The sequence below is a fragment of the Acartia tonsa genome, chromosome 4, assembly GCF_053477335.1.
Source record: "Acartia tonsa isolate MP-2025a chromosome 4, ASM5347733v1, whole genome shotgun sequence".
NCBI lineage: Eukaryota > Metazoa > Arthropoda > Copepoda > Calanoida > Acartiidae > Acartia > Acartia tonsa.
The window spans coordinates 5,845,978-5,861,291 of NC_137263.1; positions in this window are offsets into that span (position 1 = coordinate 5,845,978).

The window sequence follows — 15,314 nt, forward strand, 5'->3', positions numbered from 1 at the left end:
GGGTTATGATCAAATCATACAAAATAAAGTGATTTTAACACTTTTACATTCAACTAACTGGACAATATAAAGCATGATTCTTTTAGCAGAACATTTTGTTAACCTAGAATTTGAAAATGCATTATATGTTTTATAACAACACTGTTTGCAGCTGACATATTATTAGAAATAAAATTCACATGTTATTCACGTCGGCTTTTTGTCCCTTATTAAATACTAGTGGCTTCGCCCCTAACCACTAGGTGCTTTGCCCCAAGAGGTTTGATCAACTTAATTTTTCGTATTTTAGATTTAAAAAGAAAAAGTAAAAAAAAAATTTTTTTGGGGGGGGGTATTTTCATTTTTTTGGGGGGGTTGGGGGTGTCCCACCCCCCAAGAAAATAGCTTAAAACCATCACAGGACCAGTAGGTATATTCCCTGAAGAGTAGAGCCCAATCGGTTCAGTGGTTACTGAGATCTTAAGCTTCAGACGGACAGACGGACAGACAGACGGACAAACATCGTTCTACTTTGTATTATAGATGACCAAGATAGAGTCAGGAAACTTTTTCTGTAATTTGTTTTAGAGTGGCTTTCAGGGTCATTTAAGAGAAATGATTTTTTAAAAAACTTTAATATGCTTAGAAAATAAAACAATTATACAAAATGCTTTATATATTTGGAAAACCTATTATGAGACAATTATGTTTTAAATATTAAAAAATGATTATTTAAATTTTGCCCTAAAAACCTGTTTTTCCATAGGCCTTTTTTTCGAAGATTAATTGATTTAAAGGTTGTTAAAAAATGCGCAGCTTTTTTAATTCAAATTGCGCGGTTTGTGTTAATAGTAGAAAAATGTTATGCAAATCGTTAGAATCGTCATAAACTCTAGTTTTTTAATATATAAAAACCATTCCTGTGATACGTATAGTTTTGGAGTTACATGGTAAAATGTTCCAAATACTTAAAACTTTTCAACCTTTTTCTACTATTAATACAAGCCGCGCAATTTGAATTTTAAAAATGTGCGTATTTTTTGTACAACCTTTAAATCTATAAATCTTCAAAAAAAGGCCTTTGGAAAAACCAGGTTTTAGGGCATAACTTGTTAAAATAATCATTTTTAGATATTACATAAATGTCTCATAATAGATTTTCTCGCATTCATTCGAATCCGGTGGATAGGAACCGGTTCTCATCCATACGAAAAAACTATGTCTAGCATCGTATTAAATCCAGCTTTCTACGAATATAGAAATGTACAATCATAAGATTAAAACCAGTTTTAATCTCATAATTGTACTTTCTATATCCGCGGAAAGCCGTTTATAATACGATGCGAGAAATAACTATTCCAAATATATAAAGCATTTTACATAATTGTTTTATTTTCAATGCATAATTAAGTTTTTTTTAAATCATTTCTCTTGAATGACCCTGTATTAATAGAATTAGAATGGATTAGAACCGGTTCTCAACTATACTGAAAAATCATGCATATCATCTAGACAATTTTCCGCGAATATTAAAAAGTGACAACGTCTCTGAAGGGGCGTTCCATCCTATTTTCACAGTAGAATTTCTCCTATTTCTAGCTCTTGCGGGGGGATCTAACCGTGCGAGGCCAATTGCCTAGCCCAGGGGGCAATCACCTAACCTAAAATAACCTATCAAAAGCCACTGTAAAAATACGATGAAACGCCCGAGGCGCTGCCACGAAAGGGGCTATATCCAACAAATCTTTCATATCGAAATCAGTTTTGTAAGCCCGAGCCTTCTGAATTTCATCTTATAATTTTTATTTTTATTACCCACAGAATGCTATCTTCAATACGTAGCGATAGATAACTATTTTAAACCTTGTTGATAAAATGAATAATAATTTTGCACAAAAAGTGGACAATGGAAGGGTTAAAGGTAATGCTTTTTAACTGTTTCAAATGTCTTTCCTTCCTGTGTAGTTTAGAAAGAAATTGGCCGTGCATGATCTTTTTCAAAATGTGTACTACATGTAACATGTACTTTTACTAAATCAACTTTAGATCGATGTCAATCCCTCCTTATTTTGAAAATTTAAAATAATGGGGTGGGGTACTATTTCGTTTCTTTGCCTATTACTTTAGGTTAATTTTTATTGGGTACTGGGCAGCCCCTTAGGTATAACCCCCCCCCCCCTCATTTTTAAATTTATGTTATAGGGGCTTGGAGGTTCATCGCTTGACGGTATTAATAAGTAAAGCACACATTTTATAACATTAGACATGTGTTATGACGGCTTGTAGATCAAATTGCATGGGGAACGAAAGGAATGGTAGAGGTCTGAAATAGTCCTCTGTTACATTTTTTACAGATGTATTGTACGTACCAACCCAGGCTAATCTCTGTGCACGAGTCTTTTTACCCTTTGTTTAATTCTTAATTATGTTTACTGTAGGGGTAGAGGTAAAGTCAATTAAATATAAATAAAGAACGTACCGAACATGCTGTACGATTAAATGAAATTAGTTTGGACTTCTAAACTGTAAGCAGGAAAAATGATAGGAGGAGAAGACCTTGTACGTACATGCTTCCTAGAAAAGGGAAGGAGTAGTGTAGCTCTTGTGTTTGTGCACATTCCAGAAAATGGTCCACCCCATACCCCACTCCACCCCACCTCAACCCATGATGTAATAAAGTTTAATAATCTGTAAGAAATATGGTATGGAATGTAAGGTGGGTAGGTGGGGCCACATCATATTCTGATCAGTTACAATATTTCTGCACAAATATAATTTAGACATTGTTAGAAAATCAATGGGAAATTAGAAAATAAGCCAACGAGGTTTTGCAGCCGCAGATATTGAAACAGCCGCTATTGAAATCTTACCCATAAGTTTTCTCTGTGTATTATGGCGTTTATTGATATCTATCACAGCCAAGTCATATAAAAGTAACATTTAAAAAACAATACATTTTGTGACAATAATAATTAATATTTATTGAGTAAATTTAACGATAAACAGCGTTATGATACATTTACAAAGAAATTTCAATTCATTTAAGTTGTAGATCAAATCTTAATCAACATTATTTTTCTGTCCTTTGTGAAATACTAGCGATTTACCCTAACATTTAGGGGCTCTGCATTTGAAGGGACAGTGAGGAAATATAACAATAGCTTAAAACAATTTCAGGAGTTAAATCTGAAAACAAAATAGCCTAAAACCATCACAGGACCAATGTGAAGTTTACTTACGTAAAAACAACAATCGGTTCAGTAGACCCTAAGCTTCAGCCAAAAAAATTAATTGATAGGATTGATATTTGTGTAACTAATTATACAAAGCTTTTGCTTTGTTATTAGTTTATTTATCTATGTTTTCCTAAATGTTTTATACAAGAAAATCTGGTTAAAATGTCCAATACTCTTAAACCAGACATTGATATTTCTTTCTTTACTATCCTCTCATCTCCCTCTAACGGGGGGTTACACACATCAATCCCCCCCCCCCCCCCCTACACACCCATCCAGATAGAAATTCAGTTACCCAAAGCGATAAGTAGCAATTATGTGATAAAATCAGAATATATAATCCAAAAGAGATTTCAAGAGGCAATTATTGTGAGCATTAATCTAGTTATACAATTTGGAACTTATCTCAATATATAATCTCTTGGAATTGCATTTTCAATACTATCCCTCTTTTCAAACTTTAGTTTCAAAAAAGAAAAACTAGAACAAATATTTTTGGGTGGTCATTTTTACCTAGTTGCGATTTCACTTGGGAGAGTGGTGGTAACCTCTTCTAAAATAGTTATAAATATTCCGAGACCTATAGAAAGCTTTACAGTTAAGGAGAACCATAACGGTTTAGCAAGATCCTTCAGTTCACACAGACAGAAACACATCCTGTTACTTTTATTTAGGGATTTTAAAATACTTCATTAACCTTTTCTCGAAGGACCAAAACTAATCTTGCCAGAAAAGGATAAGAGAAAAAAAATTACAAAGACCCAACATAAATATATTATAATTGTATATGACATGACATCTAGCCAAAAACACAATATGTTTTGGCGATTTAAACCGTTATCATATATTACAGTTGTTCGATTGACAAGGCTACTTTTCTAGAACTTAAAAGCAGTGTCGTGCAAAGGTTTCTACCTTGGGGGGGGGGGGGGGGGGGGTTAAGCCTCGTGAGATTTTAGTGGTTGTGGACACCCCTCTTCCTCATACATATTCTTACATTGGCAAACATTAGGTTTTACTGTCAGTTATGCCGTTTTAGAGGATTTAATCAACAAACAGGCATACTGACAGAAAAACATTCAACTTTTTCTAAAGAATAAAAAAAAACAATTGTTTTAATTATTTTGTATAAATCTAATCTCCCCAAACTCTTGCTGTGCAGAAACAAGAGAAGAAATGTATGTATGAAAAATTCTGAATGGTCTGGTCATAATTTGTGAATAGGATTTGCAGTGTCATATCTACCTCACTCACTATAATACACCCGGGGGATACAAACAAAGTTTTTAAAAGCGAAGCTTTTCTATAATTAGGGTCGGTTCGTCCGTCCGAACGTCCGTAACGGATAGCTTTTTCCGTTAATTTAGGCATGTTAGAATTGTCCTATCGATTTCAAATTTTGCATGGTGATTCCTTTAGTAGTTAGGTACGATTTAGAAAGCGTAGCAACTCTATAATCATTACCAAAATGTCCGTACGTCATCGGATTGATCTGATTTTTGGTATATTGATTCCTGGGACAACAAAGTATAATGTAATAAGATAGCAACTCTATAATCAAGCCCTAAAAATGTAAGTATGTCCATAAAAATTATCCTGTATCAAGCAGTTTTACAACAAATTTACTTACAATTTTGCTTTGACTCTTATATATTCGCATTCTGATTATTCAGTTCTGACATTATACAAGTGTTAATGTCCGTTTGTCCTACCGTTTCAGAGCTTCGCTTTTATGGATGTTGTCATCCTTGTTTTTTTTTACAATTCTTATGATAAAGTAACAGGATATCTATGTGTATGTATCGAAGGATCTCACTAACCACTAGTTACAGTGTAGCTTCTCATAGGTCCTGGGAAGGTTTATCACAATTTTGGGGGTGGATATCATCCCCTCCCCCGAAAAGAAATTTGCCATAGAGAAAGTCCTTTACAAAATTTTTTTTTTTTACTTTTTCTTTTTTAATTCAAAATATGAAACGTCGAATTAACCCCCCCCCCCCTTCCCTTCACCTCAAGTGCCCCTTGAGACCTCTAATGGCGGATCCGCTAAATGTAAAGTATAGACGTTGGATGTTTGTCTGTCCATTTGTCCGCAAAGATCAAGCTATTAGTTAAGATAAAATTTAAAAAAAAACTGGAAAATCTTAAAGTTAGATTTCAAAGGTAAAAATAGATTTTTAAAGGTCGGCTCGTCAGATGGACATACCCAGCAGTTTTATCGAGACTTCTTAATGATATCAAATTGTAAAAACTACTAACTCTCTTTATTTGTCAATGTCTCTTTTGTCTATATTGTTATGAATGTTGTCATTCTTGTTATTTTTATTTGATCTTGAAAATTAAAAATCTGTACATCAATTAGTATAAGAAATTTTAAAAGGCTTAATTGTTTAAATAAAAAAAACACAGATTTGCCAAATGGTGTGATACACACTGACACAGTATAAAGAAAAAAAAGAGAAAACGGAATCTCTGCAATTTCTTTACCCGATCAGGAAGGTGTTAACAACCTGCACGCCTCTACTTTTTTGCTTTAGACATTAATTTCATCTCGTGAAGGTTATAAAATACTTTTTTTTGGAAATATTATCATTTAGATCTTCTTGTTCCACAATTTCTTTGGCAAAATTAATAAAATTGAGTATTCTTAAGCTTAGGTGTGCTTTTCATAAAATAAATAATGTAAAATTATTTTTAAAATGCTTATAAATAGAACAAGGAAAATAATCTAATATTCAGCGCAGCAGTAACAAACTAACCACAGTGCGTATGAAGGTGCTTTGACTTTTGTGTCAGAACCTAAATTGAGACGTAGTGCATTTCATTACACTAGGTTAGGTAACTTCATTTCACTTTTCAACAAAATCTAAAATGCAGCCGTTTTTGAGAAAATTAGATTTAAGTTCAATTTTCATCCACTAGGAGTTACCGCATTATCATGATAAGAAAGGCAAATATAAATTTATTTAAAATGTTGAACAACTTAGCTTTTATAAAGTCTGTCCTACACTGCGAATTTTAAAAGAAAAAAAGTTGACCCTCAAAATTTCACCTTAAAGGGAGTGTGAACGTAAAAATTTCTCATCTGATTATCAAATCTTAACATTTACTAAGCACATTTCACTACACTGATCAACCAAAAATGTCCTATTCACAAAAATATCCAGAAATAATGCCTTGATTTTATGGTATTTTGAGAGGGAAAAAGGAAAAAAACAGGGAAAATCTGAACGTTTTTGTTTCTTATAATGTTTGTAGGGATATTTAACTTGTCATATATAGTTGAAACAATTTACTTACTGTTAAGGATTTATTTTATGCTATAAAATTGCCAATTCGTTTTTTTATAACGTAGTAATTAGGTAATAAAGACATATTTTAAATTCGTATTATTGACAAAAAAAATACCTCACTGTCTACAAAGGGTTGAATCTCATAGGTTATATAAAATAATAATATCCTTTTTTATTGTGTTGAACAATAAATAACCCACTTTGGAGAATTAGTTTACACTTTTATCAGACTGTTTATAAAGAAATATTGCGTCTTTATTATTTACAAATTTGTAATTAAAGGTGGGCGAGAGATGGGCCATTCAAAGTTAATTGGATACTAATAAAAAACCTGTTTCTGGCTTTGTTATTGTATTTGGTTTTCAATAAAAAAATATTGCTTATTTTATCAATTTCTAAGTAACTATACATTGTATTAAAGCAAGGATTATGTTAAAAGCCAGCTTAACTGTTAGGAAAAATCTAGAACTATGTGAAAAAGTTTAATTTTAGCTATAATGGGAGAAAAAAGCAATTTAATGCACATTTTATATAATACGGAAAATTTCTTCCTTTCCCCGTACCTTATAAAAATCGTCGGAAAAAGCCGTTTTTTAAGCAAACAAAAGCGCGTTTTGCTCTATCTGTGAGATATTATGAATGAGATAATGTTAAGATTTGATATTAAGATGAGAAAAATTTACGTTCACAGTCCCTTTAAAGTGATACTTTTCTAATAGTTTATAGTCCACTAACTCATAAGCAGTAAGAATTCAAATCCATTAAGTCCCTTCTAACGAGATATTGGCAACTTTTTGCACACATTTTTGCAAACGGCAATTATTTCCTTTATTTGAAGTTTTGGATAATAACATTTTCATAAAAGTTTTCAGTAATAATCATTTAAGATCCATTGTTGAGAAAAAATAACTGAAAAAATGTGTTTCCATGCAAAAAAAGCTTAAAATCTAATGATTTTAAATATTTGCGATTTAATGGTAAAAAAGAATATTTTTTCTTTTTGATAGCCTGAATATGTTTAATTTTGTTTTTTATATAATCTATTCTTTGAATAGACATGCATATTCTTGCAGATTTTAAAAAAAATTTAAAAAATCAAAAATCGAAATTAATCAAAATTTATCTAGAGCCTTTGAAAAATACTTTTGATATTTTTAACCTATATGATCAATAAAATCAATGAAAAATAAAAAAGTTTTATAAAACAAACTTTTGGAAAAGGTTTAAGATAACTTCATAAAATTAGCATTTAAGTAGGATATTTTTTCTTGTCTATTTTAAAAATGCAAATTAAACATAGTTAACGAATATTTAATTAGCAAGAATAGTAATAGAATATTTCAATAACTTCTTAAACCTTTTTGTGGCTATGTTATTTATTTAAACAGAAAATCTATTTTGTCAGAATTATAAAAATAATGAAATATTTTCAAACAAGCTTGCAAAATAAACGTAATTTTATCAAACTTCCTCACAGTTTTTAGAAGATATTGTTGTAAAATATTAATTATTAAAATAAAATCTTTAATTTACAATGTTTAAAACACCTAAAAGTAAATTCTAAGCAAAATTAGATTTATTCTCTAGATTTAGAGTAGCTGCGCTACTTAAAAAAACATCTAGTATTGAAACCTACAGCTGATCAAAAATCAATAGTCATAAATTGGTGGTTTACAGATATCTAAACATATATATACACCTTACAGATTTATTTTTAAGATGGAATGTAAAGTATATTATACGAGATGTCATTTAGTCAAATTTTAAACAAAATAATTTTCATTAATTCATTAACAAAAAATAATGTTATAAATTTAAACTCACAAAGAGACTATTGTGTATTTTATTATTATGTTCTTTCTGCAATCTGATTCAAAATAAACTTTTTCTCTCATTCAAGTCAGGGATGAGTTTAGTACCAAAAAAATAAAACAAGTTGAAATACTTTTAATTAAATTTGATATTATTGTATAATATTTTCTTTTATATATAATTTAAGAAATATATTTATAAAATATTTACCTGTCATAAAGACGACATATAAAAACAACATCCTTCTAAGGAAAATAAAATCTATTTTCAAAATTTTCAAATTCATTTTATGCTTAAGAAGGGACGAGAAGGAATTGAAATTCAACATTAACTTGTTATTTTGCTTGTATATTTATCATATTTGTTTACAGTTTATTGGTAAAGTTTGGTAATACTTTATTTCGAGTCTATCATGCAGTGCCTAAAACCTATCTATATATGATTTATTTAAGGCTGAATTTCCGTGACCTTAGCAAAGCAACTGATAAAAATGGCCATGAATCAACTCACTTAAGGAGTGGTTTTATAAAGAACTTTATATAAAAGCAAACTTGTTCCAAATTCTAAATAAAAAATCTTTGCTTTTCTTGTCATGATTATGCGGTAACTCCTAGTGGATGAAAATTGAACTTAAAATTTTTAAATCTAATTTTCTCAAAAACGGCTGCATTTTAGATTTTATTGAAAAGTGAAATGAAGTTACCTGACCTAGGCCAGGGTAATGAATTGCACTATGTCCCAATTTAGGTTCTGACACAAAAGTCAAAGCACCTTCAAACGCACTGTGTAACATTACAATGGCGTGCACAGAGTTTGCAAGGATATATAGTAAACAGTAAAATAGGAAACGATAAATATTTTTGAAATATTAGATATAGAGTAGCTGTACAACGTACAACAGCAAAAATAAAAGAATTTACTGAATAAATATTTTGTAAAGACTTGACATAAAGCTTTGAAATAAAAGTACCATCAGCAAAATAAATCTAAATAAAAATACAAACACACATAATCAGCAAATATTTTAACATTTCAATGAAATAAAGCGCAAATTTATCGTGAAAAAATTCATTTTATTTTTATTTTAAAATGTAAATGTTTGTTTACAAATACAATTAATTCTCAATAAATGCTCAATAATTTAGACAACGAACAAATACAATTTATGAAGTTAATGCATCTGTGATAGCTATATCTATATTTTGTTTTAATTAAAGGTTCTCGAATATTTGGTTAGGTCTGATCCGTTATTCAAGCTAAATTTTTAAAAAAGAATCTTAAGGCAAAGTACCCATTTATAAACATATCTAACAATTAAATTTCAGATAAATCTACTCTGAGACAGGTAACTACAAAAAATATAGCTTTGATCCTTAAATTTTTTTTTTATAATTATAATCATCAGATGACCCCTCCCCACTTTTTTTCTAATAAAATGTGACAAGAACTTGCGATGTTAAGTTTATTACTTGGCTAATTTGTCCTGTAAAAAGTGTGTGGAACAGTGAATATGCTGGTGGCACACACACACACACACAATGACAAATACAGGGTGCATCAAAAAAATTGTTTTATAATTAGGGACTGTCCCTTTTTTTAAAGAATGTTAGAATTGTTCTCTTGACCTAAAACTTTTCATGGTGATTTCTGTAACAGTTAGGTATGATTTAGAAAGCGTAGAAACTCTATAACCGTTACCAGAAAATCCTTGTCTACTTAAAACTTTTTTGACAACTTTAATTTGTATATCTTTATCCTATTCATTTAACTTATAGAATCTTGATTCCTAGAACAACAAGGTACAAGCGAAGTATCTCAATAATAAAGCCCAGAAAATGTGAGTATGTCCTTAAACAGTATCCTGTACTTAAGTAATTTTTCATCACATATTTATACAATTCTGTTTAGACTTGAAAGTTAATATTCTGCTTGTTTCCATTCTCTACTAGTGTCTATGTTCGTTTGTCATGTCAAATTTTAGAGCTTCGCTTTTAATAATGGCATCTTACTAATTTTAAAGCAATGACTCAGCCTCCATAGTCCCCTACTGAACGCCTAAAAGCTTTTACATGAGAGGTGAGGTCATTAATGAACTAGAACCTTTTTTTCATGTTGATATGCCTTAATCCATCGAGTCTAGAGAGTGGAAAAAAAAACTCTTTTTGAATAAGTACAAAGTTAAAAGACCTATTTTATTCAAGGACTACTTAAAACTTGGTAGCTACGGACGATGCCAAGCACTGTGACTTGTGAATGATTCTTGGATTTCATGTTCCCCTATTTTCATACTTTTATAGTTTAGTTTTTAGAAAATTTTGTATCCCACGCCACCCTGTACTCACACATACACTTACAACTAAATCAACAAAAACTTGTGACAAACTCATTAGAAGCAAAACTAATTGTAACTTGAGCATATAACTGTTTTACCAAAAATCTAGTCTGAACTCTAGGCCATTTTATTTTAATAAATTCAAATCAATTGTATACATGCAAATATTTTTTTTTAAAATTACATAATACTATAAATGAAAAATCATTTCATAACTTGAATTAAGTTTTTACGTCCATTTAAAACTTGTTGTTTAACTTTTTATATTACCAGCTGATACGCTTCTACATCTAGAGGCTCTATACTAGAAGTGGCAGAGAACTTAAAAATGGCTTAAAACCAGGTATAAGGTATAACCAACAAGCGAAATAAATATAAAATAATATTTGGGGGGCAAATGAAGAGGTCGTCAATTTTACGATGTGTTGCCCCCCCAACGACAGCTGAAAAACACGTATGGTTTCGTGATTTTTTTCCGAATTAATTTCGTTATTGGTATAAGCTGGCTTAAAACCATTACAGGACCTATGTGAGTTTACCTGAAATTCAGTAATTAATGAGATCTTTAGCTTTAGACATAAAACCCCTACTACTTTATAAAATTGGAAGGATATTTTTATCCTATTTATCTTATTTTTAGGAATAATGATTCCAAGGACAACAAGGTACAATATTATAAGCGAGGCAGATCTACAATAATATCCTATAAATAAAATGTATCCTGTTGGTTATTAACGAATTTTTGCAACAGAATTATGAACAATTTTGTTTGGACTTCAAATTAATGTTCTGCTTATAAAGTTTTGACACTCCTTAAGAGTTATTGTTAGTTTGTCCTTCCTTTCAATTGCAGAGCTTCGCTATTATGGATGTTGTCATCCTTATTTTTAATTTTAAAACTATGTATGACAATTTCTAGGCACAATACAGTGAGTGCTGTACACGTAAATCAAGTAAATATTCAAGATCATAACAAAAGGAGAATATAGAAAAGAAACAATTTTTTTTATCAAAATGTTTATTTTAAAATATATATCAAAATAATGTCAATAAAAATATTTTACAAATTATCAAAATTACATTTTTTGTAATTGTATCTTTTAAACTTATGTAGCTCTAATTAGGCTATTGGCATATTGATTTATTTGTCACTAGAAAAACGTTCCTTTGTTATAAAGGAGGGGGGGGGGGGGGAATGTGGTGACTCGTCACACGACATACCAGCAATTTTATTTTGGATGCTACTCCCTTAGTTTTAGAGATAATTGGATGAAATCTTTTGGGCTGGGTCACTAATTACCCCAACTAGTGGTATCTTTAAAAAAAAACGGCGGCGGGACCGCCGCTCCCGCCGTCGCCACCAAAAAAATTTTTTTTATTGCATTTCTCGCCGAATTAGGCAATTTGGAATCATTTGAGACCATGTTATTTTTTTCAAAAATTTTTCCCTTTACAAGCAACCCTGTGGGGGGACTTCGTCATTTTTTTCAAGGTATATCTTAAATACAGTGCTACTTCTTTTTCAAATTATCGTTTATCAAGGTATATCTTAAATACAGTAATTCTCCTGTGATTTTGAAGATATTGAAACAAAATCTTTTTAGGTTGGTAAGTTTAAAATATTTGAATTAAGAAAACGGCGGCGGGACCGGCGGAACCGCCGCTCCCGCCGTCCGCCGCCACCAAAAAAAAATTTTTTATTGCATTTCTCGCCGAATTAGGCAATTTGGAATCATTTGAGACCATGTTATTTTTTCAAAAATCTTCCCCTTACAAGCAACCCTGCGGGGGGACTTAGTCATTTTTTTCAAATTATCGTTTATCAAGGTATATCTTAAATACAGTAAACGGCGGCGAACGGCGGGAGCGGCGGTCCCGCCGCCGTTTTCCGCGGCCGTACCTCTGCCATTTGTTACTAACCTACCTAAAAATATTTTTTTTAAATATCTTTTAAAGCACAGGAGTACCACTGATTTTAAGATATACCTTGAAAAAATGACCAAGTCCCCCCTAAGGTTGTAAGGAGAAAAATTTTTGAAAAAAATAACATGGTCCCAAATGATTTTAAATTGCCTAATTCGGCGAGAAATGCAATAAAAATTTTTTTTTTTGGTAGCGGCGGAAAACGGCGGGAGCGGCGGTCCCGCCGCCATTTTCCGCGGTGGTACCTCTGCCATTTTTTATTTAAATATTTTTTACTGACCTACCTAAAAAGATTTTGTTTCAATATCTTTAAAAGCACAGAAGTAGCACTGTATTTAAGATATACCTTGAAAAAAAAGTCCCCCCGCAGGGTTGCTTGTAGGGGAAAAATTTTTGAAAAAAATAACATGGTCCCAAATGATTTCAAATTGCCTAATTCGGCGAGAAATGCATTAAAAAAATTTTTTTGGTGGCGGCGGAAAACGGCGGCGGACGGCGGGAGCGGCGGTCCCGCCGCCGTTTTCTTAATTCAAATATTTTAAACTTACCAACCTAAAAAGATTTTGTTTCAATATCTTCAAAATCACAGGAGAATTACTGTATTTAAGATATACCTTGATAAACGATAATTTGAAAAAGAAGTAGCACTGTATTTAAGATATACCTTGAAAAAAATGACGAAGTCCCCCCGCAGGGTTGCTTGTAAGGGGAAAAATTTTTGAAAAAAATAACATGGTCTCAAATGATTCCAAATTGCCTAATTCGGCGAGAAATGCAATAAAAAATTTTTTTTTGGTGGCGGCGGAAAACGGCGGCGGGAGCGGCGGTCCCGCCGCCGTTTTTTTTTTAAAGATACCACTAGTTGGGGTAATTAGTGACCCAGCCCAAAAGATTTCATCCAATTATCTCTAAAACTAAGGGAGTAGCATCCAAAATAAAATTGCTGGTATGTCGTGTGACGAGTCACCACATTTCCCCCCCCCCCCCCCTTTGAATTCGATCTTTGAGAAGGAACTTGTTGAAGGCACTTCAGTTTCACTCTTATCACAAAAATGATAATTTATCTGAGCTGGATCTTTAAATCATTTTAGTGGTGAGCCAACTTTCCACCAATGAGAGCACAGAATTTTATGAGATGCCGCGCAGTGATTGGCTGAAATTCGGATTTAAAGATCCAGCTCTGATTAAATATCAACCGCTTTGTTTAAGTTAAATATCATATTTTAAAAAAATACAATACTCAAATCGGTCCCTTTGTAAACAATTCTGTAAGTTGAGTCAATTAAAAACATATTTGTTATAATTTAAAATTAAGGACGAAGTGCATTATAAACAAAGAGGGATATTTCTATGAAAATGTTTATCTTAAACTGTAATAAAGATAGTTATGAATAGGTATTTAATTGTGTAGTAACTTCCCAAATAAATTGAAAAGGGTCTTAATAGTTAATTTTGATACTTTAAAGAGTACATTTATTCTCTCTCTCAAAAAAAATACTTTTCGTGCGGTAAATAATCTTTTTTCTTCAACGCAATGTAAAGTGTGATTAAAAATCAGCCTAACTACATTTAATGATAAAAAAAGGGGGAGGCGGGTGTGACACTTTTTGAAACTAAAACTAAAATTCAAAGGAACTCAAATAAAAACAAGAGTTAAAGCACTGAAATTTGACATGGCAGTTGCTTTAGAGAGGTACAATGTATTGTGGAACTATAAAGAAACGGCGGCGGAACCGCTGTTTTCGAAAAACACCATTTTCAGCCGATTTTTGTCTTTTCTTGCGAGACAAGGGCAGTTTTTCGATGCCGTTTCTTCACAGTTCCAATTGTACCTCTTTAAAGCGACTACCATGCCAAATTTTAGTAATGTAATTATTTTTTAGGTTGAGTTTCTTTGACTTTTAGTTTTGGTTACAACCCGCTCCCTCTGTTTATATACGGAAACTTTAATCCAAAATTTGTTAAATATATGAAGTGTCTTATACAGTTAGGGAGTTGAATCCATTTTTATAGAAGCAGAAACATAATCTATGATTATGGTTTAAACCCTCCAAAACTATAATCTACCCTTCCACTTTCCCCTCTCTTGGTAAAGATATCTTCAACGCCGATACGATTTTTGAAATGTAAGATTCCACTTTTGCCTCTCTTGGTGAAGATATCTTCAACACTGATACGATTTTTGAAATGTAAGATTCCACTTTTAATAGAGGCGAAACTGGAATCATGGTTTACATTTTTAATATCTATGTTTCTGTAATCTTCCATTACTTTTTTAACATCGACATAATAGAAATGTACCATACTATTTTAAAATTATGTCAATTGTGAAAAAAAGCATAGATTTTATATATGATTTAAACATTGTTGTATATTCTTAACTAAATAAATAAAACATACAAAGAGCGTATATAAAAGATATTTTGTTTATTTAAAAAAAAAATACTTTAAAAAGGGTATCAAATGAGTATTCAAAATTATTTTAAGAAAGTCGTTTATTAATTAATTCAATTGTATATATTTGTAATTTCTTTGTTTAATTTATTTCATCTTAATATTTCCCTAGTAATCTCTCACCGTGTAAGTAAGCACTAAGAGGTTAATTGCTTATTTAATTGTGAATTTTTGTGGTAAATTACTGATCAATTACTGAACAATTTGGTCTGATTTGTGAGTCAAAAGTGGATGGAGAAAATAAATTCTTAGACATTTATAGTAAAAGTTGCTTGTATCAGTTAA